Source organism: Ambystoma mexicanum, chromosome 2q (assembly GCF_040938575.1).
Source record: "Ambystoma mexicanum isolate Mex_15411 chromosome 2q, UKY_AmexF1_1, whole genome shotgun sequence".
In the NCBI taxonomy this organism is placed as follows: domain Eukaryota; kingdom Metazoa; phylum Chordata; class Amphibia; order Caudata; family Ambystomatidae; genus Ambystoma; species Ambystoma mexicanum.
The window spans coordinates 1,376,639,695-1,376,650,975 of record NC_090924.1 but is presented as its reverse complement, the minus strand read 5'-3'; positions in this window follow the sequence as shown (position 1 = coordinate 1,376,650,975).

Here is an 11,281-nt window from a genome sequence, read left to right as displayed (position 1 = left end):
CTAACCTAATGTGGATCTGACCATGCCTCCAACTCTCTTCCTTTACTACCTTCTTCCTGTTCTGTAATCCTGCTCTGTTGTGACCGCATTAGATCATTATCTGCTAACTTTACTGCTTCTTCCTGTTTAGTTGTTCCTGCCTCTCTACTAGCATCCGCAATCTATCTTCTATTCTAATGATGAGGGGCACCTTTTCCCTTCTAAACTCTTCATTGCTCCTTGCTCCTACAGTTCTCTCCTGCGCTTTTTCCTTCAGCTCCAATTCCAGTGCTGATCTAAACTTCAAATAAACATTTCTCATTCCACCTTCCATTTGAGACCCATCAATAACTTTTACTAAAGAAGGTGCTATACTCCTTTTCCCCTCATGATCCCATCTTTCAAAGATTGGAGCTGACAGAGGTATCACCCCTGTCCATCTTGTAACCGCCAAAGTGGTTACCAGAGAGTATGGAGGTTCAAATTCAGGGTTAGTATATCCTTCTGCAGGTGACAAAGGATAGCTATAAACTATGTGGGGTTGGTGCGGAGGAAACTCCTACATCCTCCTTTCTTATCCCCTCCTCAACAGTCATAACTCCAAGATATCTATTCTCCAATTTCAAACTTTTATACGTAGTTACTAGGAAAGTATGCAAATTCTCCAACATACCCCTATCAAAAAACCCTTTGTTAGGCCAGGAATTAAGGATCTTGCCTTTCATTTCCCTCATTCTCTATGGTATTTTAAAATCTTCACCTTATATCCGGGGAGCACCTGACATAAATGATTCAATGGAGTCCCCATACTCAAGACCAATGTAACTCAAACAAATTTTCAGAAATCGCGATATAATCCCCAAGAACCAAACCCACAGCACAAACAATAACTACCCACAAAAAAATCCACTTTCCCTTTCCCTTTTCTAAAAATAAAAAAAAGTATTTCCTGCACTCACTCTCCTTACTCGCCTTTACCACAACCGTCTCGATAATCAGACACTTCTCAGGCATACAGTAAACATTTATCAAAACACACGCCAGCCAAAAATCCTCTTTACTTCTATGAGAATTCTCCTTTACTTGAGCATAAAAAGGAGTGCAATGTTTTTCATTATAGCACCGCTATCTCTCTCTTCTTTACTAGTACAACACTCTCGACTACAATGCCGTCTTTTCCTGACTGCAGGAAGATACCCTACACTACTTTGACTAACCAAGAAAAAGTGAGGCCCAGGCGCCATCCGCACAATCAATGCAAAGTAAGGTGTTCCCAAGGTTACACTCCAGAACGGTATCTACAGGTGGTCTTACCATAGGATGCCACCTCACCCTAAAGCAAGGGCTCCTGCCAACCAGACAAGCAACCTGAAGGGTATGAAGACTATCCTTACAATGGACATGCAGGTGCGGAGACCACACCTCTAAAATAAAACACTAGGTAAAAGCTTTTTTCTTTTTGTCATGTTTTTCGACTTGTCTTTTTACATTGACCCCTTTGTGCATTATCGTGTATCTCAGTTCTAATTGTGTATTATGACATTTTAGGATACTTTGCTGTATTTATGTTCTATAGTCAACGTTCTTTTTTTTATCTGATTGTATATTATTCAGGTGTTGTGATTGTGGACTGTAAAAGGTTTTTTCTCACCATATACAATTAAATAAATAAATTAATTAAAGCTTGCAACATAGAGCAACTCATTTCCTCCTCCAAAAACACTCACTCTTGCAACCTACTTGACCTCAACTAACCTTATACACATCTATCTTTCCCTATCCAAGAATACAAAAAACATATTTCTTCTCCCCTGTTACCCTCTTGCTTTACCTGACAAAGATGCCCTCTCATTAAAGTGAACCCCGAAGTGCTCTGCTGTGGTGCTCCATTAAACTGGTCTGCGCAGCTGGGCCGGATATATATACGATTTGCTCACAAACATTTTCTTTGCGGGCAGACTTCCCGCAGTAAAACTGCTTGGGCCCCCATTTTAACCGTTCATTGAAAATGGGGGCACGAGCAATTTTTGTCCCCTGCCTCCATTGTTAAGGATGCGGGCAACACCCCTGCAACCCCCGAGGCTGCAGGTACTTGAACATGAGGAGTGAGGGACACCCCCCACCCCCCAACCCCTGCAACTCATGTTAAAGTAATAAGGTCAAAAAGAAAGACGTTAAAAATTAAGACCTATAATTAGGACAAAATTACCCAATAACCAAATGTAAATGCTCAGATTGGGTAATTCCACTGGGCCACGGTACCACACCTCCAGGCGGGGTTGGGGCAGACAGGCCTCCTACCAATATGGTACCTGTAGCTCTTCTCCTTGTCAAGCACGAAGATTGATTCCCGCAGAGAAGCTCCAAAGCCAATCTGGGCGGACCGGAGTCCGCTAATGCCTCAGAGAGCCTGGGGCCCACCCAGGGACACCAAATGTAGGGGTGGGGCTTTTGATCACCATAACCAAAAGCAGGCACACCCTTAAAGAGTTTGTACATGCTTTATCCGTAAAGCAAGTTTATTGTACAAACGGCCGGGAGGAGTTAGATGACATAAAAGAGTCAAACTAAGCTGTCTCCCTGAACCACACAAAGAACACACATTTTATACAATTTGTAACAGTTAAAACACTCCTAAAGGTTTTGTTACAGAGTCCACCCCCACACATGATTGGTTAAACCTATCAAATGTAACTATATTCCCTTCAGTTCCCACACTTCCTACTGGATACATTCATATAAGCATCTTTAACTTATAATTGCATCTTTCATATTTACACTACACCTCTCTTTGGGGCCTTTTCATATTTGGTCATAGCCTCCTGTCCTGGATAAACAGTTTACGCAACTTACAAACAATTTCAATTATCACAGGTTCCATCTGGTTAGAAACTTTTACCCCTACTTGTGAAGAGGAGGAGAGTAAACACATGTCCTTTTGATCTATTGTTGCTGGTTTTATTGCCCAAACATGTTGGTGTCCACATTTCATTCTAAACTATGCGACTTATCAATCCAGCCCGCATTGTCCCAACCCACACCTTGACAACTCTATTGAAAACCCAGGATCTATCGGAGCTCCTTTCCCCGCAAGCAACCCGCATCAGGTTTAATTGTCTGGCCCTAAAATCCAGCCCTACATGGTGGCCAGAATCCTCCCGTGATCCAATAACAGACTCCTATATACTTACAGCGATTGCATCTCCCCTTCACAATGAACCTAGGCCATAAAAAGGCCTGCCCGAAACTGACCATCTATTATTCATCGCAGCTGCTGCTGTCTTTCCCCAACCTTGTAAAACTAGTTTATTAGTCACACAGAGTTCAATTGCCCAACCCAGGTTTTCAGCCAGCACAATTCCTAACTTATCAGAGAACTCTGCAGCAAAACAGATCTGTATATTCATGCTGCCCAAAACCTATTTCCCTAGAGACCCCCATGTATGTGTACCTATACATGTATGTTCAGGACTACCACATACCCTCACACTGATTTTCCCATTTCAAATCTCCTACCTCGCGTGCACATGTAGAGAGCTTCTTGCTGCCTGGTTGTTAAGCGCTATGTGGCATGACACACCTATGTTGGGTTTATGTTGTATCAGCGGTTTTGACACTTATCTTGCTGCGCACGCACAATTCAAAACATATCTCATTCCCATTAGCTACACTGGATTCATGGTAAATCACCACATTATGTCAACATCGCTGTCACCCCAGCCAACAATATCGTGCATGCAATTCAAACTTCTTTTTACCCGTGAGACCCTTATCAACTTCTGCAACATTTTCCCTTATTTTTTCCCACGTTATTCCTATGGGTAATCTTTACTGATCTTAATTGCCTCTTCCTCGGCTCAGTATTTGTTGGAAATGGGGAGGGAGAGTTGGGGTGAGATTGGAGATACCCCATAAAGGCTGGGGGAGAGTAGGTTGGGGTATATTTTGGTCCAGGGTATTACCATGTCTCACCCTCGGGTATCCTGCTCTCAATCACTCATGGCCATCCACTCAGGTGATCCTCCCTTGCTGATCCCCCCCCCCCAGGGTCGGTGATCCAAAAGCGTTGGCCCTTTCCTGGCCCCCTGAATTGAAGATCCTGAGGAAGTGGTTGGGAGAATACCATCTGGTTTCTCACACAAGTCTGACAATGACATTTGACTGTCGTCCTCTTGAGCATGTAAAAGAATGAGCATCTGACTGTCACCTTAGGCATGCAACAGACTAAACCCTTGCCAGGGAAGGCTTAGATACATTTTTTCCAGGACTAGGGATGTCTTTTTTTAGATGTGTGTATTTAATAAGACACACACTCATAAGTTTTGTCTCGCATGTGGTAGTGTGTTTTATCGCCCTATGTTTTTCTCAGCTCTTCTTCTTTGTCTTCCAGGTTTGCTCAACTTACTCCCTCATGGAAATTCTTCCAGAAATGGCTATGCACTCTGTGTGCAAATTGTAAGATATTGGGTGTAAAGTAAAGCTTCTAGCTTGCAAAATGTACTCACTTCTTGTTTCAAACAGTGCTAAGTTAGATTGTTTAAGAACACGTCTTTTCATGGTGCAAAAAAAGGGAGTGAGTATATTTGTGGTAACCTTGCTTCAAGATGGTGAAGGTGACTGGTGTCCATGACTCCCTTTTCTGTAAGATCCACACCATGACTGCCACAGATCACCTTTCCCAAGGCATTGGCCATGATAAGCATTCCTCCTCATGCTCTAGGTCCTGCTGCTGCTGACCACAGCGCTCGTGGTTAACACCCCACCTTTTGCAGGAGTGAAGCCCGGCCCTGAAGAAGCCATCCTGGACAGCGAAACTTCACTCATTTGAAGCAATCTTCACCATTTTATACCAGCCTGATCAAAGCCGCTCTGATTCTGTGTCACAACCAAACAGTGTACCTCCCTCCCCCAGGATCAGCTGGCTCTGGAGCTTCATGGGAATTGGAGGGGCGCAGTGCTGTCACTTCCAGAGATGGAAATACTAATGGAAAGTACAGATTCCTCATCCCAGTACATCTGCCCAACATACAGCTGTCACGTAATCACATCAACTTCTCCCCATAGCATAATATGTAGGACAGATGAATTAGACTCTTCCAAGCGTTTATAATATCATTCATCACTGATCCATATACTAGAATGCTGTTCGGTCTATCCTCAGCTGTATTTCAGAGGGTGATGGACTCTTTGCTGCGCAATATAGGTAGTGTGTCATATTTTCAGGCTGATACTATCATTCATACAAAAGCTAAAGAGACTCATGATGTGGTGCTGAGGAATTTGCTCAGCAAAATGCAGGATGCAGGAGTCAAATTGAGGTATGAGAAGTGAGTGATCAAGGTGAAGGAGGTAGAATACCTGGGATACAATATTTATTTATTTTTACATTTATTAAGCTCACATAACCCTAGGGCATCAAGAACGCGTTGACCCCCCAAAAAATCTATTGCAAGCTTTGGTTAATGCGCCTGCACCGACCATCAAAGAGGAACTGTGGTCATTTGTAGGCCTTGCACAATGCTATGCTAAATTTGTACCACGAGTCTCTATAAATGATGGCACCAATGAAGGAACTACTAGAGAAAGGGGCCGAGCACTCATGGATGACAGTGCAGAAGGCGGCATTTGAAGAGGCGAAGAAGTTGATAGTGGAACCTCCTTTTCTACCACATTCAACCCATTTTGGAAGAAGTATATCACCACAGATGTGAGGGCCTATGGTCTAGGAGCAACTCTCATACAGAAGCGAGGTGATACAGACCATGCCATGGCGTTTGCCTCCAAGGCACTGCCTGAAGCATAGAAAAACAATTTGATCATCAAAAAAGAGATGCTCTCTTGTGCATGGGCAGTGGATTATTTTACGAATTATGTGTCGGGAACCATGTTCCATCTGGTGACAGATCACAAACCTTTGGTGTACATGCTGCACCCAAGGGGTACAAAGACGTCCAATCCGTGACTGGCACACATAGTAGTCAAGCTACAGGAATATACATATGAGATAATGCACATTGTGGGATGGTAGAATACCCAGGCACACTGCATGTCTCAATTACCCAAACTAAATGAAAAAATACCACGTTCTTACCAGATGAATGCATCGTGGCATCCATCAGAGATCTAAGGAGCAAGGAGTTATTGTAGATGAGTGAACAACAATAGTTGGAGGAATTAACCAAGGATGAATCTGTGCCGAAATTGATGAGATGAGTCAAGAATGGATGGCAGGATGAAAGGGTGATTCCAGAAGGCCTGCAACTGTACTGGAAAGTAGCCGATGAGATACATGAAGAGAACGGCCTGCTATTCAGAGATGACCACGTGATACCTCCCAGGACACTAAGGAATATCATACAATACAAGGCCCATTTAGGGCATTAGGGAGCAACATGACAAGACAAAGGATAAGAGATCGTACAGGTGGGCCAGCATGGACCAAGACATAAAGAACATACTGGAAAGATGTCACAAGAGTCTGAACAGTGACACAAGACTAAGGATGAGACAGGCACCCCTCATTCCCACAGAGATTTCTCAGGGAGTATCGCAGAAGTTGACATTGGATGTTGTAGGCCCTTTGAAGCAATGACTCCTGAGCTTCGTTATGGGGTAGTGATTGTAGACTATTTGTCAAAGTGGCTGGAGACTGAGATTGTGCCTGACAGTACTTCGAAGACAGTGATTGATATCTTCAAGTCGCTGTTCCAAAGAGAATGGTTACCAAAGTAGATAGTGACCGGCAACAGAGTTCAGGGGACGTCAACAGAGATGACTAGATTTATGCAGGACAACAATATAAGACATATCAAGGCAGCCTTATATTACCCTCAGGCCAATGGACTAGTTGAAAGAACAAAGAGATTTGTGAAGGGAGTCATTCAGCTAGCCATAGCGTCAGACATGGGCCCATATAATACAATGAAAGAGGAGGTTGCAGTCCACAGACTCATTCCAAATGGAACCACCACTGTGTCACCTTTCCATATATTGGGAGGCAGAAGAGCTGCTCCCACATTAGTGACCCCTTAGCTTTCCAGTGAGTGTCAGGGAGGATGATAAATAGATATGGTAGAAGTCGTATGGAGGACCAAGAACAGTAAAGATCACACGAAGACGTGGCATGACAGCTGCAGGACAGCTCAAAGAACTGAGGTAGAAGAGGAAGTGTTTGTGAAGATCAGACTACCTCATTAGGACCCGATCACAGGGTCCTGCTAAAGTCAACCGATCAAGGTAGTAAGAACGGGCCCAAATCAGGTGTGCACCCAAGTTGGGAAATGATGGACTCTACAAAGTGTAGCTGTGTTCGCAAATGGTGCCCTAGACGTAAGAAGTTTACCACCTAGTACTCAAGTGTCCCAAGAGGGAGTATCACAAATGGAGAGAGAAGAAAGAAACAAGAGAAATAACCTAGGGCCGATCTGCGATGTGATGGACGGAGAGATCGAGTCGAGGGGTCTCTGAGATGAGCATATGGAGCAGTGTGACATGGCGCAGACAGGAAGTGGGTGAAGAACGCTGAAGAACGCAGTAACAGTGGCCACATACAGCAGGTGGAAGGGAGACCTGCAAAAAAACCATGATCTTGTCATGGAATGACAAGGATTAGTCTTCTCAATTACAGGAGGCCTGTGGTGCACTAACAACGCAAGATCGGCTTTAAATCTATAAGGAATGAATGACACGCTAGATTTGATTTGTTGTATGTAATCGATTTTGTTATGTCCTTGGACATTATCCTCCAAGTTGCATCAGGACATGTATCAGCAACAGGATAGTTGCATACCGCTTATGATGGCTTCTTCTTGATTACATGTTAGGTCTGGCTAAAGAGAGATTTTGTTCTCTTCTAGAGCTATTGGAGGTATATCCTTATGTGGACCCCGCAGTCAAGTTGCTTCTTTGTGATTTGTTTATTTATTGGTGATTTGTTAAGTGCTGACTGCCAGCAGAGTTGCTTGCAGCGCCTCGTGTGCAAAGGCAAAAGAGTACATGATAGTGGATCATTCACAGTCTATGGAGACATTTAGAACAGGAAGGTGCATTATAAGAACATGTGAGTGCAATTGTTTTTATAAAGTTAGGAATGAACAAGGTATGATGCAAGTGCAACCAGGGCAACTCAGTGAAAGTGAGTGCTGGAGAAGTGCTTAAGGTTGTTTGTGCAGCGAAGAGGGAAATGTGATCGGGGCGGTATGAGCTGCCATATCACGGGGAAGGAGCAAGAGGTTTTCTGAAGAGATTGTCTGAGATCTCGTGAGAGTCAGGTCGCACGAAGAGTGGATGCCGCATAGTAGCGGAAAGAGGAGCGGATAATCCAGTGGAGCAGTTGTTACCCAGAGCTCCTCCTTCACTTCCAGAAGGACTTACACATTATTGATTACTCATAAAGAATGACAAGAATAATATTGAGAGTGACCCTGACTGTCTATTATGTGTAAGCCTAATTTCCCAGAAGAAATAAATATTGATTTTCATACAATCAGAGAAGACCTGAATGTTGCTAGGTCACAACAGGTAGCTTCATGGGTTAGGGTTCTTGCTGTGGCTGAGAACTCAGTGCAAACTGCATGTTTCAGGTTCAAATCCCAGCTGAGCAAACACGTTTTTGGCATCCTTCTGAAATTGATCAGATGGATTAAAGGGAATAAAAAGGTGAGGAAATGACAAAAAGTGCTGCATGAATAAATGAACGAATATTATCATCGAAGTAATTTATAGACGTAAAATATGTTACATAACTAACATCTTACTGCCCTCAGTTGTCATTTACATCCAATATTACGATTAATTTCAAGCGCATCTTCCTACTCTGGCCAAGGTTTAAAGATGAATTCTTCAAGCAATGAATACATTCCAATTGCACAGCTTCGAGGGCAAATCGAAAAGCGATACATTGGGCAGGCCAGAACCCTGGATCAGCAAGAGACGAGCTGTGATAGCTTTCGGGAATTAAGTCAGACCTTAGCCAACCAATTGCCGCGTTGAATTCCCTCAGATCGCGCAGACCGGGGCGCTTGTGTTAATTATGTCTCATGGATAAGCTGTGATCTATTGTGGCTGGATAAAGATTTGGCGTCCACGACTCCAGCTGTCACTGAGGTCACCTTTGTTATACAAGACATTTTAAGAGCCAGACTATGCACGCTGTTGTTAGGGGGACGTCATTTCAATAATGCAGTCTTGGATCAGCTTGCTATTACATGTGGGTTTCTGATAAAAATGACACTATTCTAGCAGCAGAATCGGTGCTTCCGCTGGTAATGGTCACAAATGTAGGTTTTGCATCAATCCATCCCTTGGTGATGAGTGTAAAGCGCTTTTTATGGTGTTCAGTTGCATGCAGTGCCCTGTGGCTGCAGCGGGGGTCATTGGTGGGCTGATATGTAGATTATTGCAATCATCGTTTAGACCAAGCGCATAAATAGAACTTCCAGCCATCAAATATTGACTAGGGCCACTACAGTAAGTTGCTACATGCTCCTAAACTGTGTGGCAAATGTCTGCAAAAAATAGACCCACCCATATTATTGGCAAGCCGAAACACTGTCGACTCCTTTGTCTGTTTAGAGCAGGAATAATGTGACAATCTCGGTGTGCTTAATCACTCATTTTGTTTATTAACAGAGGGCATCCACTGCAAGAGACCGTGCTTCTATCTGTAACCTATGTGTTTATAATTACACTGTGGTGCGATTTGTAGATACAGGGTGCCACTAGCCTGTATGAGTGCTATCTGTATTGCCAGCCGGACTGCCTGCATTCTGAACTTTGATTTCTGCTTTAAAAAGCATCTAATCTGCATACATTGTTGTGAGTGGACTAATATGTCGGAAACATATGTTTCATCTCAATTCCACTCGGAAAGCAGGTATCCATGTAATGCCGGATGCCTTTGGTAGTCATATATTTCTTTGGGCAAGATATAATAATAATGTTTATTGTTCGACTAACTACAGTAATGCAAACTCTATTCACACTTGACTGTCGCTCTCTTGAGCATGGGAAAGACTGAAACCTCGCTGGCAACATTTAACTGTCACCTTAGCATACAACAGGCTAAACCCTTGCCAGGGAAGGCTTGAATACATTTTTCCCAGGACTAGTGATTTCGTTTTTTAGATGTGTGTATTTTATATGACATACACTCCTATGTTTTGTCTCGCATGTGGTAGTGTGTTCTTCGTCCTCTGTCATCAAACGTTTGCCCAGCTCTTCTTTTTTGCATTACCATTTCCTCAAATTACTCCCTCATTTCCCTCGTTTAAATTCTTTCAGAAATAGTTATGCACTCTGTGTGTACATTCTAAGATAGTGGGTGTAAAATACAGCTTGTAGTTCCCAAAATTCACTCTGCATCTTGTTCCAAACACTGGTAAGTTAGATTCTTTTAAGTGCAAGTCTGTTCAGGGTGCATAAAAAAGGGTGTGACTGTGGTTGCAGTAACCATGCCACAAGATGCTGAAGGTGGCAGGTGACGATGACTGCCACAGATCACCTTTATTAAAGGATTGGCCTTGATAAGTATTGCTTCTCAGGCTCTAAGTCCTGCTGCTGCTGACCACAACACTTGTGGGTAACACCCCACCTGTTCTAGGAGGGAAGCTCTGCCCTGAAGAAGTCATCCTGGGCAGCGAAACTCCACCCGTTTGAAGCCACCTTGCCAAGATTCAACACATCTTAACTGGTGTGGCAATTTTATACCAGCCTAATCAATGCCCCCAATTATTCTGTATTACAACCCAACAGTGTATTTCCCTGCCCCAGAATCAGCTGTGTCTAGGGCATCATGGGATGTGCAGGGAGAGAATGCTGTCACTTCCGGAAATGGAAATACTAGTAAAAAGTACAGATTCATCATTCCAGTTCCCCATCCCAGCGTTCAGCTGTCACGCAATCACATCAACTTCTTCCCATGACATGATACGTCGGACAGATGAATTAGACTCTTCCAAGAATTACCTTCCACCTACCATTTTTTTAAAAAATGTCTTAAAATTTAAAGCACCAATGGCAAATGCAGGCATTAAAAAATGTCACAATTAAAAATTAAATGTAGGAAATAAATAAATGTGTTCTCATGCAAGGGTAGATTTCTCAGGTAAGTGGTAACAAACAAGAGAAAGGTTAGCACTGAGAGAAAAACAAAAGAAATGGAGAGCCAGAAGCGGCAACCAAATGAGTTAGTGCGTTCCTGCAGCTAAGAGCATTTAGTTCAAATAAACACAAACAGGACGAAAAGCAAGGAGGGGTGGAAAGAAAACCTGGAATAAGGAGTTTGAATGGAGATATAAAAGGA